The sequence below is a fragment of the Ornithodoros turicata genome, chromosome 1 (assembly GCF_037126465.1).
Source record: "Ornithodoros turicata isolate Travis chromosome 1, ASM3712646v1, whole genome shotgun sequence".
Classification (NCBI taxonomy): Eukaryota; Metazoa; Arthropoda; class Arachnida; order Ixodida; family Argasidae; genus Ornithodoros; species Ornithodoros turicata.
In genome coordinates this window covers 198,282,703-198,297,366 of record NC_088201.1, presented here as the reverse complement: position 1 = coordinate 198,297,366, position 14,664 = coordinate 198,282,703, and the positions used below count along the sequence as shown (strand labels likewise).

The 14,664-nt window shown below is 44.7% G+C and overlaps 1 protein-coding gene across 9 annotated transcripts in view; it reads left to right on the top strand.

Annotated features, from left to right (window-relative positions):
- Nucleotides 1-14,664, top strand: part of LOC135378930 (caspase-7-like) — a 271,342-nt gene that overhangs the window by 30,207 nt on the left and 226,471 nt on the right. The window contains exon 2 of one of the 9 annotated variants that reach the window (XM_064612106.1): nt 9,109-9,222. The exons of the other annotated variants lie outside the window; for them this stretch is intronic. The gene's annotated coding sequence lies outside the window, so the exon portion shown is untranslated. The remainder of the gene's footprint in view (nt 1-9,108; nt 9,223-14,664) is intronic. 9 annotated transcript variants of the gene reach the window in all.

Here is a 14,664-nt window from a genome sequence, read left to right as displayed (position 1 = left end):
TCATAAATGTTTTCTCGCCGTCACTAGAGCTGCCGATATATTTGAAGTCGTCCCGCAGCCAATCGGGGAAAGTGAAGTCACCCATGGTGTAGAGCTCGTCAACGCGATCAGACATGATTCTTCGCTGCAGCAGTGGCGCAACACCTGTTGCCTGCACAACCAGTGTCCAAAGGACCCACACCCAGGCTCGAACAGCTTTTTATTGCCATTGCGATCTTTGATTTACCTATTTTTGGCCCGAAAGCATAATCACAAGAGGAAATTCACACCCTCTCTGCCTTTGCTGCGTGCCAGGTGCCATGTGCCAACAGCGCAACTACATGGTGATCGCGTGAGTGCGATAAAGCCTAGATATCACACGGACGGCCTTTGCCTGATATCGTGATCGCACTAATGCAATCACCCTCATGATGATCGCTGCATGCAGGATCAACTCATTCGTTCGACGTTCTGATTGCGATAAACAGTGGCGCGAGGATGAGTGCGATTCAGTATCGCGCTCATGGTGCACACCGATCACGCCCCATATCAGCCTGAGCATGAGTGTGGGTCAGCTTCAGCCTCACGCTCGCCTTATCAGATGATCCTGATCCTGAGTTCTTTCGGGTCGAAATGCCGACCTCTGCTCATGAGGCACCATCATCAGTATAAAACAAGAAACGGTACGTTGTCCGAGTTGTACTTAGCTTAGTCATGACCTTGTAGCAATCAGGCAGCGGCCCTTTGTGACTGTTACGTGGCCTTTCGTCACAGTGATCCTGCCAAGATTCCAAAAAAGTTTTGTCCTCCCCCCTCCCACTACAATCTATGTTCGTATGCCGCCGCCGCCTTTGAATTGCGAAAGTCGCGAGAACGATGTATTTTTAACACGTGCTCGACAAGTTCTGTCGGTGGTTCACTGCGGGTGGTTTAGACTACCTGTTGCCGATGCTCTTTTAATCTCTTGGCTTCCTTTCGTCCAGTTTCTCCTACGTAGGAAGCACTGCATTGTTCACATTCCAGCGTATATTCAACGCCAGATTTTTCCATGTGCGGCACAGGGCCTTTGAGGTATATTCTTTCGACTTTAGGAATGCAAAGGCCGTGGCACACTAACATAGATGAGGGGGGGGGTACGAATATTTTTGGAAGCTTGGCATATTCACCATGATGATAACATATGTAACACTCACAACGGGCCGCTACCTGTTTGCTACAAGGTCATGACTAAGCTATAAACGTAACTCCGATAGCGTTCCATTTGTTGTCTTATGCTGATGATGATGCCCAAAGAGGCATCGGAACGTCACATTAAATTTTGTTTTATTGTTTTGTGAAGTCAGTGTGTGTAGGTTTCCTCGCAAATTATTTGTTCTAAAAACATATGGTCTACTACTCGTTACATACAAGGCCTTGAAGTTCCATACATGGCCATGCAATCTGTATCAAGACGTCTAAACGACTCGCGTGCGGCAAATGGTATGGTATGGTATGGTACTGTACCTTTTTCGCCGTAGTAAGTATTTTAAAGACAATTGTTCAGCAGTGTATTGATGAAGGATCAGTTAATATCATCAATATCATATATAGAAGCAAAAGGGAGAAGTCTAGGAGGGCAATGCTGTTGAACTCTCGGTAAATATTCATCTGCTGAACTATAAGTAACATATATAGATGTTGTCACTACGGTGAGCTAGAATGACTGGTGTGCTTACCGGCCTATCCAATGCATGCGAGCGCTTGGTCGCGGCCGTGGCACCCGACCACGTGCGATTGTTTACATGGATGCGCTGAAGCTCGCTGCGCGCCTTGCGGAAGGATTTTTGTGGGGATCCGAGGCACTCTTCTGTTTCGTATCACATGCCCTTTCCGTGAAATGCGGAGGTCCACACCGCGCCGGTCGAGAAACGGAACAGTGTCGATTGATGGTTTTTCAAGGGCATACGAGCTCAGTGCAAGGTCGTTGCTTGCTGAGGTTATCTCTGACTCCCTTGCAATTGATAGTTTGTTGCTTACAACAATGATGATAAGCGATGCAACAGTGGTCGGTCTGTGCATGTCGCCGTATTCTCGCTCCGACTTGAGCGATCTTTGCGCTTCGGCGAACCCTTCCAGTAGCATTGGCAATGCGTTAAGGCGAGTTCCCACATATAGCGCTTCGCTATATAGGGCCAGAAAATAGCGCTCGAAACCTAGCGCTGTTTTTCCGTTTGCCGTTCTCACATACAACCGAGCACATAGCGCTATCCTGCTGGGGTCACGGGATATCTCTTTGCGACGTGATGCACCGGTGCTACCGTGATTGCTTACTGTCGGCGTCGGGTATCCGCAGCATCAAGGGGGATGACACTTTCGATGCTGTGATCACGATACCAGACTTAGTAACCAAACACCCATGCATTGGCAGATGAAACTCGTGGCCATTTTCGCGTCGTCGTCGTCTTCGTCGTCTTCCCGCCTTGCTGCTTCGAGTGATCGGAAGCAAAACAAACCCAAGCTGCCGCGACGTCACGGCTGAAAGAAGCTCATGATTGGTTAACGCAGACTCACCGCTCAATATAGCGCTAGAAAAGTTGACCGGGGCTCTACTTCGGCAAGAGCGGTTTTATAGCGGTTCGTAGCAATGTGAGGAGGAAAATATAGCGCAATTTTCTAGTGCTATGTAGCAAAGCGCTATATGTGGGAACTGGCCTTTAGGCGTTCGCTCGCTGCGCCGAAAAGCTGACAGCCTCCTCTGCCGGAACCGAATCCACAACCTGACGCCAAACAATTGAGGGTTTTAGTAAGGGGGCCTCCATAAATCACTGATTGTAAAGTACGCGTAGACTTGGTTAGACGATGTGCAATTGCTATTCCTTGCAATTTAACTGCGCTTGTTTTCTCGCATTCGAAATCGGCTATCGCATAAGGACCGCGTCCAGGCACAAGTATGCCAGGATTGTGTATCAAAGGCAAGGGAAGGGCCACTGCAGGACCTCACGGTATGAGCCGAGACAGCACGGTTTCAATAGAGAAGTCAGCAGCAACAAATCGTTGGATGTTATATTTTCTAATTTCGCACAGTTTTCAGAAACCGTTTCCCTCAGTCATTCACAGGTTAGAGCACAGCATTGGGCTCGTGCGCAGTGCAAGAATTATCGAACCTGGTCGGAGTTTGTGATGCGTATTCATTCGCGTTTTATTAGGCCGGTAAGTGGCCGGGATAAGTATAGGGAAGCGCACCAAGTGTGCGGATAAAGAGTTTTCGACAGTTTAATCAGGGGTCAGATAAACCTTCGTCGCTTCGGACACTGACCGGGTGACAAACGTAGGACCGCGCAGTGCTTTAAACACGATTGCCTAATCAAATACCGCGATCATATGTACTAAACCGCATTGTATTTGATACGATATAAATTACATCTAAGCATGCGGCATTATCTTCACTTGTTATCCCTTAACGATAAGCCACCCGACGTTTCGTTTGCTTTTCTATTCATCTTGTTCTGCACCCCTTAGCTGGTGTACGTACAAGTGGAGAGAACTTCGGAAATGTGCCTGCTGTTCACAGTCACATCATAACTACTGCTTGTTGCTCGGTACTTTCAAGAAATTAGACTCTATGTAAGAACCGAAGGAAGTGTGTTTGGGGAACCCACTCATTGTTTTAGCCCTTACTGCCTACATGTGTACATCCCGCGCTTTTTTATTGTACACACCATCAAATAAGGCCAATAAAATTTCTTTATATATGACTGGTTCGTTGAATGCCAGTATTCAATAGCAAGCAATGGACGAGCGTTGCAAAAGTAGGAACGACAAGATAAAAACTGTAATAAAATAAGCATTACAGTGTCCTTGTTCCCCGAATATTCACCAGCTAAACGCGTGAAAGTGCGGGTTGTCAGACAACAATACTGGTGGTCAAATTTCTGAAAAAGTCTAATTTATGGAGCAGCTTCGTTTGCAGCGGACACACAAAACTTTTCCTTAAGAACGAAGATGAAAATAGCAGCGGCGCTCGGCATGTATCACGAGACGATGTCTTTCTAGAAATGAGAAAGATTAGTGAGATTACGGAGGGGGGGTAACCCTGAATGCTGTATCAAAATAGGACGGTATACACAGTCTGCGTAGCATAGCAGGTGGTGGACACTTCCGAGCTATCTGCATGCTTGTCTGGCGGCACATGCTGCTCGAACGGAGCGGGGGGGGGGGGCGTTCTGGACAGACTTCATAGGCAACTCTGCTGCCATTTGTCTTAAAGTGTATGAGCAAAGCCCAGCCTCAGACAGCACAGCTTTCTCCGAGATTCGAACCCGGGTTACCTCCCAGTCGCGGCATGCCATGTTACCATAAAAGGGCACTTAACATTCTAACGCATAGTGACCCCCAACACCAAGAGGGCCGCCGCAGGTTTGTTCGCGGAGTGGCCCGGACTTGACCCTGTTTGGGATTGTTGGTTCTGCTGCAGCAATCTTCCAAAATTTGGGCGGCAGAACAGCTGCACTAGAAAGCATGGTGTGCTTTCTAGTCCAGCTGATTCATTCTGATTATATATCAACTGTGAAATAGAAAGCTTGTTGCATCGCGAAAAGCCGGAAAAGGGGGAGAGCAGTGACATAATGTATAAACCCTGTTCTGAAATCGTACCATTGCCTCTACGACGAATGTATAAAAGAGACAGAGTGTTCCTACATGATGTGACTTTCTGTCTAAGCAGGATCTCACCTTCCACTACGTCTAGTACGATGTTCGCGACAAATACATAGTACACCCCGACTTTTTCTTGTCAAAACGACGCGATTACATGTTATGGGGTAAATAAGGAGATGTACTTCAGCTTGCATAATTTGATGTCAAGAATTGGCTTAGGTGTCTGGCTGATTTTCCCAATGCTCCGCATCTATTAGTACATGGCGCTGTTTTCGGAAATGGCGTCTTAAACAAAATTTCAGCGTGAGTATGGAAAGATTTGTGTGGCTTTCAGAGCGTGTATCATAATGGTCAGTCTGTCGCGCCCAAAAACTTTATACATTGTGCACCAGTGTATCATTGCATTATACGACAAGCGCATCATGTTGGGTTGTACAACAATGGCATGTAAAAAAATCCTGCAGCCAAATTTTTAGCAGCCTTCCACCATGTCTCAAAAAGGAAGATAAGCTGAGATACTTTTCTTTGAATGTTTCAAGTGGGTCAAGGCATATACAGACAAGCAGCAGACGAGTATGTACTCTGCTGTGAGTGCAAACTACCTGAAATATACGTTTATGACTATCAAAGGCACTTCCAAATACATTCATCTATACATAACGTATCTGTGTGATATACCCAAGGAGACTGGAATGGAATGCCTATGTGCTATCTCACAAAACATGTGAGCGCTTCAGACAGAATTGTACATAACAAAAATAATCTGCTCAAGTTACTTTGCCTTAAGTGCTTTTGGGAGTAACTTGGTATCTTACAAATACTTTTAAAAGGCAGTATTTAGTACCTTGACTTGAATACGTTTTTTTTTTAGTATCTTGTACAAGCTTGGCTCCATGATATATTACAGCAGTGAAAGTCCACTCCATTCCTCCCTTTTATTTATTTCTTGATTTTTTGTTTGAGTTATATATGGCTAGGCGAACATTCACTCGAAGAAAGTTTGTAGCTACAAGGTCACTAATTACCTAAAATTCATTAATTATCCTCTTTAATTAGGGGATTTCGTGCAGAAGCGATGTAGCAGAACGAGAGGTATTCCTTATCCTTCGAAGAAAATTATCTCACAATTATCCCACGAAGGAATCGAAAGGCATTGAAACACTGCGTTTACCACAACATTCCAAAACGCGAACTCGACCGTCCGTCGTAATCATATATCCGAAGCGTGACGTATCAGCACGCCCACATTTTTTTCTCCCCCCCTGTATCTGCCAGACCCCCCGAACCCCCTGGCGCTCCCAGGTGATCTTTGCACATGGGGTCACATGGCCGTCAGGGCGCAAGAAGCGGCAGCGGGTCGGGCCCTTGGTAGCCACCTATCGGCAGGCCCGTCGTCACGACCCGGTTTCAGTCGTCGTTCAGCACACCATTCATTCTAACTCACCATACTCTCACTGCCGGGACGTCGACCACACTTTGCAGTGCCGCCCTAGCATGTCGTTATAGTTATTTGCTAATTTCGCCAACAAACGACCTAGTTTTACCTATTTATCTGCAATCAGTTGTTCCTGTGTTATTTTTTTCTATACAGATATATGTGACGTACTGATATATAATTTTTGCAGATAGCGGTGCATCAAAAATGGTATATTGTGTACCCACAGCCGACGACCCAGCCAACTTATAGATGCCCAGCCTGACGTGTATATACCCATTCGAGGTAGAATTCCGATAGGAAGAAAAAAACAAACGATCAAAATAATCTGCGAATAGGCGCTACAGCATATTTATTCTTTTTCTGTTTCCTTCTCTGTTCATTTACTTTTCGTTCGTTTACGAGGTTAAAGGTCCGCGTGTAAAATAGTAATGCGTCATAGAAAGATCGCTGCAGCATTACAGTTTACGAGTAACGATAGACGTAAGATTATTTACTCTACTTTGACGTGTGATACATACTTTATCGATCAGTAAATTCTGCCGTTTTATAAGTAATTATGTAATGATGCAGGGCTTAGAGTGTGAAGCAATGTGAAGAAGTGCTTAATGGGGCAGCCAGGCCACAACAGAATGAATGACCATGATACGCGCGCTCGATGGAAAATCATGCGCGAGATACGTGTCGTGACGAAACGACCATGGCGGCGCTCGTCGTCAATTTCCGTCGACTGCTACATGCCCCCCGCCCCCCGCTACTGTCCGCTTGAAGCTGTAGGTCCACGTGACGTGTCTCTTGATGGGCTTCGGGCATAAAGGGGAAGGGTTGGTTGATGCCGGGATAGCAAGCGTTGGAGGGAAATGGTGCCAGTCGGAGGAATCGGTGCTGTAGGAATGGACGGCAGCTAGGTCTATAGGCCGGCTTTAACGTGTCGACGGCAACCACGTGTTCTCCGCCGTTGATAGAGATGCGTAAGTTCTTGCCCTGGCGACCGAGGACGGGATGTGGGCGGCCAGTGTAGGGCGGTGTGAGCGACATCCGTGCGCAGAAAGCCGTGCGTTGCGGATAACAGGTCTTGGGAGACGTGAACACGGCGGGTAGAGGAAGCGCGGGTGGCAACGGGACGAATTTTGTCGAAAAAACGATGAAGGCAGTCCAGGTAAAGGCATGTTGACGGGTTGGGGGAAGGCGGCACGAAGAAGTCGGCTGGGAGATGCAGTGCACAGCCGTACACGAGGTCAGCCGTACTGCACCCGATGTCGGTCATGACGGCTGTGCGGATGGCGAGGACCACCAAAGGCAGGTGGTGTACCAAGTGTGCCCTGTCCTCTTGGGCGATGAAGGCGCTCTACGAGGCCGTTGGATGCAGGGTGATATGATGCGGTTCGGACGCGATTTGTTCAGAGGAGGTCGGTGAGGCCCTTGAACAAAAGGCTTTCGAAGTGTGGGCCCTGGTCCGTAGTGACACGGGACTGCACGCCTAACCGAGAGACCCACGAAGCGACGAAGGTGTTGGCGACGGTCTCTGCGGTGGCGTCTGCCATCGGCGTGGCCTCGGGCCAACGTGAGAAGTGGTCGACAGCGGTTAGGATATATCGGCAGCTGGCTGACGATGGGAGAGGGCCGACCATATCAAGGTGCACGTTGTCGAAACGCCCGTCAAGAAGCTGGAACTTCCGGGGGGGGGGGGGGGGGGGGCAGACGTGGCGGTGGACCTTCGCACGCTGGCAGCGGTGACAGGATCGTACCCAGGCGCAGAAGTCTCGGTTCACCGAAGGCCACACAAAGCGGTGCGCGACACGCTTCTGAGTTGCCCGGATACCAGGCTGTGCCAAGTCGTGGAGAGAAGAGAAGACCGCCCTGCGACACGTGACAGGAACGAAAGGCCTAGATTGAGGAGTCGAAGTGTCGCAACAGATGGTAACGTAAGTGTCGGGAACAGGACGGGAACGGGTAAATGCCAGGAAGTCTTGCAGCTCGAGGGGGAGGGGTGTTAGCGGTGCGCAAGCGCTCCAGCTCTTCATCGTGGAGTTCGGCAGAGGCGAGGGCTTCCTAGGAAAAGCGCTGCGTGGTGGCAGGAAGGGCGGCAACGCGACTTAATGCGTCGGCAGGAGCGCTTCCTTCTCCCGGTACGCACCTGATATCTGTGCATATTTCAGGAAGATAGGCGAGCTGTCGAATCTCCCCTGGGGAATATTGGCTGTTGACAGAGTGGAAAGCTTAGGTCAAGGGCTTGTAGTCGGCTGAATGAAGAAAGCGCGGCCTTCACGGAAGAAACAGAAATGCTGGTCTCGAGGTACGCGTCCAGTAACTCGCGGCCAAAAGTGCTGTAGCGCTGCTCGGTAGGTTTGAGGGTCTTCGAGAAGAAAACTATGGGCCACCATGCTGCGCCATTCTACTGCTGCAGCACCGCGCCGACGGGCCTACCAGAGGCGTCAAACATGAGTGTAGTGGGCGCGCCGTGCCGTGGATGGCAAAGCAGAGAACAAACGGCGAGCCCGACACCCTGCCATCCCAATACCGTCCCCCACCTCGACCTCCGCGGCTAGTTAGCTGGGCCCCCTCAGTCGCCCTCCTTCTTCTTGTGGAGGGGGGCAGCGCACCGGCAAAGACGCTTCGCGTGCGTCCCCGCTGCACCGATCATATTTCGAAACTTTACGGCGAGCTGCTCCGGCAACGCCGACACGAAGGGCCCGAAACTAGCCGGTTCCTTTGCGGGATAAAGTAAGGCGCTTCATGCGTTTCATGTCATCGGACGTCAGAAAACGTCATAAATTGAACGTCATGGAGACATCCGGTGGTAGTGATTACTGATTGGTTCCCATGAGGATGAATTCGTTTTCTGAGCGATGATTGGTCGTTCGCAAATTTGTCCGCGAGCGCTCGAAGAGGCGACAGTGCGGCGGCTGTGCCGGTTGGAACCGGCGTCCACGGAGTCGCCGGCGTCCGCTCCAGACGGCTTGTGTTGTATAGCGGTTGTGTTGTGAAAAATCAGAACTATCAGTTCTGATTTTTCCTGTTTAAAAAGCAAGCTACATCGTGTGAGTGTCCACGAATAGTCACAGCTTCCAAGGAAGATGCCTGCTCAACATTTGTGCTCTGCTTCTTGGTGTAGAAGCTATTCGAGCGTCCGAACGCCTCGTACCCGATACCTCGTCAACGACTGCCGAGAGGTAAGTCATTTGTCTTGCTTGTTGCCTTACAGCACCGCATTCACTTCCTGTATTGTGAATAAGTTGCTTAACAGTTACCGGAATTCGCGGTGACCGAGGCAGACAGCGTAGCTTTGCAGATACGATGGTAGACTATATTTCTGTTCGTGAAACAATATCATCTAAACGTTATGATTAAATACGCGTTCACGTCGTACTGTATAAAGGTATGACGCTAGTAGGAAAAGGCCTTATCCAGGCTACGGAGGCGAGAGACTACGGCACCTCGCTCCAGCGCCCTGAGCGTATTTTTCCCTGCGCGGCGCATGTGAGGAGGCTTGTCCGCGCGATTATAACATGCGGAGACATGCAAAGAAGGGTCATTCACAAAAAAGTACGAGTCAAAATATATTTATTAATGGCAATAGTGCAACCTTTCCTCCCTCCGGGCTGTTGACCCACAATTCGCATGAACCTTTAAACACGTCACACCTAACCCTTTAAATACCATGCCAATGATGAGGACGGTGCCCAGAAGAAGAACAGTCTCTGTTCGAAATATCGGCGGCTTCTGTCCTGAGGCAACTCCTTCCTACATTCTACCGGTTCGCTGGATTTCTACCCATCTAAATACACGTAACAGTACTTATTAAAGGTATGATACGATAGCATTCAATAGGTATCACAGATCAAACACAATATTTTTTATTAGTGGAAGTTTTCAATGAATTAGAAGGGATAGCACATTTAATCAAGGGAAAAACTTAACCAAAAAACCTGATACAATAGCATTGAATAGGTATCACAAATCAAACACAATACTTTTATTAGTGGAAGTTTTCAATGAATCAAAATTATAAATTGCATTATAAAAACTCTGAGACGTGAGAACATGATAGATCTAAGTAATTTCGAGCACAATAGCTAAGTTTAATATTCCAATATGACACAAATTTAATTAATCAATTTCTATTGAAGTGAATAGCGCCAGATCAAACACAATATTTTTTATTAACTGCAATCACACAAGTTTTCAATTAATCGGAAGTGATAACACATTTAATCAAAGAAGATATTCTTAATCAATACAATTACAATCAAAATTATAAAAAAGTCTGAGACGTGAGAACCTGATAGATGTAAGTAATTTGGAGCATGATATGGAAGCTAACTTTAATCACGATCATCACATTTAATCAAAGAAGATATTCTTAATCAATATGATTATAAACAAAATTATAAGTTGTATTATAAAAAGTCCAATATTCCTATACGTGTGAACCATCAGTGCAATAGCGGGAAGTTCTGATAGCTGTATGTAATTAATTCTGAACAGCACAGACATTGGAAGACCATGGGACACGATCACAAGAGGAAATAAAATCTATACCACTACAAAGAAGATATTCCTAATCAAAACAACATAATAATCTATCATTCAGAAAATCAGAAGAAAAAATCAAACTCATCAGAAAATAGACATGTTAAAAACGAACTTCACCACATAGCACGCTCCTAGCCAACAAACAGAACAAAGAACGACACGAGCACAAGAGGAAATAAAGTCTATGCCACTACAAAGAAGATATTCCTAATCAAAACAACAGAGTAATCTATCATTCAGAAAATCAGAAGAAAAAATCAAACTCATCAGAAAATAGACATGTTAAAAATGAACTTCACCGCATAGCACGCTCCTTGCCAACAAACAGAACAAAGAACGACACGAACACAAGAGGAAATAAAATCTATACCACTACAAAGAAGATATTCCTAATCAAAACAACAGAGTAATCTATCATTCAGAAAATCAGAAGAAAAAATCAAACTCATCAGAAAATAGACATGTTAAAAATGAACTTCACCACATAGTACGCTCCTAGCCAACAAACAGAACACGAACGACAAAAACACAAAGGAAATAAAATCTATACCACTACAAAGAAGATATTCTTAATCAATACAATTACAATCAAATTACAAATTATATTATAAAAAGTCTGAGACGTGAGAACCATCATTGCAATAGCGTGAATATCTGTCATAACATTTCGAGCGCAATAGGGAATCTTAGTTTCATATTCCAACATTACTCAACTTTTAATTTCTTATTAAGTGAACAGCATAGACGTAAGGAAATAACGAGAAACAACACAATCAACAGCTACAATTAATAGAGAGCCAAAACCTGCGCACCATCCAACACATAGAGAAATAATAGGTAATCAATCTATTAAAGGCGAAATAGCACACTATAGCACAGACTTAACGCTGGAGAACACAGGAACACGTGGCGACACGTGAACAACAACAGAGGAAAATAATCTATCATTGAATCATCATAAAATCGACCAATATACAATTTTCATTCTAACAACACTACAAACCTTGATGGAGGTATCCAAGACGTAGGAAATATGCACTGTTTTCACTCTTTTCCTCAAAGCCGGGAGACTTTATGTCTCTATCAATGTGACCATAGCACCGCGCATGCTTTATCACTCAAAGGGTTAGGGGCTATATTACTTCGTCCAGCAAACGGGGCGCTCTAGAGGTCAGATAAGAGAGTTCAAAGGCGATATATTTTATTGTGCAGCGCAAATAGATGTCGATATCACTCGCGGGGGTCACTATCTTTTCGCATCCTTTCCCTGAAACAGAAATCTTTCGTCAAAGTGGTTGACAACTCGGCTAAGTTTGTAGAGATGCGATATTGTTATTGAAGATGTAGAGAAAGTCCAAATTATTAATTGGTAGCAACGATATTCAATCAAAAACGAGAAACAAATTTAGTTACATCAATTTTTGTAATATCTTGCAACAGAAATTTCTAATGAACCACACAGAAATATAAAATTTGAAATGCAACTCAGAGTTATGAGGCATTCCCATCCTGGAGGTACTTACCTGTGTCAATCGAGTGAACAATTGAAACAAATACAAGACAATAATTATTTCGGGCAGTAAGTTCACAACTCATAGAATATCAGTCGAGTGAATACTTGAAACAAAATCAAAACAATAATTCTCACGACACGCGGAGATTATAGCATTCTAAACCAGATAATAATATTTTAATCAATAAAATAAACATAGATATGCTTTTAATTAAGTGTAGACGTGCACTTGAAAACAGAAGAGACATTTGCTCTACATTGAAAGATGGTCAGATTTTGTGCTCGCTGCCATAAATCATGGGAAGATGTGATAAAAACCCGATTCGAAAAGGAAGAGCCGCGAAACGCTTTCATTATCGCTGCCTTTCAATACGTCCTACACATGGTCGTATTCGGAGATATGGTACAAATTACAGAACTGAAGGTGCAAGAATTTATATGCCGAATCTACACATCAACGTCCGAAATATCTGCACATCAACGTCGGAAGGGCCACTGGGAGTGATGGCGGAGTTTTTGAGGTTTGCTAACGAAGAATTGAAATACACTAGACCAGATGTAATTGTAATCATTGCAATGGGCATTGCATTCATGAAGAAAGCACTCAGATCAAATTATCATATACAAGCGGTCTATATCGCACGATTCATTACGGATTTGTTGAAATTTCACATATCTGAGACGGAAAGTACATAAAATCTTATCAAGTGACATGTTCCACTAGTACGGCAAACGCAATTATTCTACCAGTCAGTGATGTCGAATGAACAGAAGTTCAATATTGTTGTGCAAGGTCTGATGTACCATCATTTATTGAAACTCAACAAACATATCAATTGCGGTGGACCACCGGACGATTTTCATCTAATACTCTCTTGTACGCCATTCAAGAATCTTCATACAAAGAAAGGAAACATCAATAAGAGACTGTGCAAGTTCATCGCGACAAAATGCAAGTTGTTGAAGCAATACAAAGACGGCGACAACATATCACCCGCGTTAATCAACGCTGGATTCAAGCGCCCAATAATCAAAATAAACTATTTAATGTCTTCGGAATTCATCAACGAAGACAACAAACGAAAACTTCAGAGTTTGAAAGAGAACTGTAATTTATCGAAATAAACAAGTGTATAACTGAATCAATAAATGTAATCTTTGTCATCATTATAATGAATTATACGCTTCACAATGAAAAACACCTTTGCATTTAGCATGGCTAGACATGTCTTCGGAATTCATGAATCAAGACAACAAACGAAAACTTCAGAGTTTGGAATAGAATTGTAATTTATCGGAATAAACAAGCATATAATTGGAATAATAATTGTATTCTTTGTCATCATTGTAATGTATTCTACACATCGCAACGAAAACAGCTTATGATTAGATTGAAGGTCGCTAAGGAAACGGATATTCCACAATTTGTGTAAGAATTCTCATATGGAATGAGTCCGGACCACGAAATAGGTTTTACTCGACTACACTCTGTACAAGTTCAACACCCGAAGGATAGAATTGCCGGAGAAGGATCGGTCATTGATATTTAGAGACATGATACATCAGTCTAGGATTACAAAAAGGATCACTAATCTCCTGTGAAAACTTATAATATTATATTTCATGAATTAAATTCCAAAGTGCATGTATATTTCTCAATCACTTGCACTAGCCCAGACATAGTAAAAGAAGAAGAAAAGGCGTCTTTGACAAGAAACCCGATTGGAGTCCGGAACAAATAAATAAATATTTTTGTCAACACAGTTGTTCGTTTGTATGACTGGATAGGAAAAATGAGCCATCCAAGACAGAGCAAAACAGGAAATCAGGCAAGATAACTGATTGCGGCGGGATAACTCAAAGCGTTCGCGACACAGTGTCATCGACTTTTGCAATCGCATTCGGGTTCACTGCCTGTGAGATAATATGAAGCCTTCGCGAAAAGCGAATCTATTATCAGATGCCACAATGCAAACGAAAGATTTTACGAGCATGACGCGCAGGCCAAGTCTACATTTCTAATCACATAGTCTTCGTAACACACGACACACAAACGTATATGAAATAATTTCCAAATGGCAATCAGATTTTGGGAGAAGCGGATCACACAACCGCCATCAGAAGTGCTTAACCAATATAGAATGAAGATGAGCGTTATGCATAAAGTAGTCCATTAGATTAACCCTAGAGCCAGGAAATGACATCAAACAGGAAATGACGTCATCAAGGAGTATGACGTCACTCCAGGCCGCAGCCGCTCCGCCCTCATATCAGTGAGGTCAGTGGATAAGATAGTTAATCAGTGACGTCACATAGTTAATCTTAGTGATATGATATCAATGATAAGATTAAGTAACAATAATAACGTCATGGTGAAACACACTAGGAATCGAACTTGGGTCCTTTAGGTTGTCAGACGAGTGTCTTAAGCCACTGGGCCACGGGCTCTACATGTTTACTAGCGTCGCTAATCAGGATAGAATTGTGTGGGGTGGAGAGGTTGTTTGATTTCTTTTACGCCAGGTGGCGTCATGGGGAGTTGAGTTCGTTCATCTAGAGATGGCAG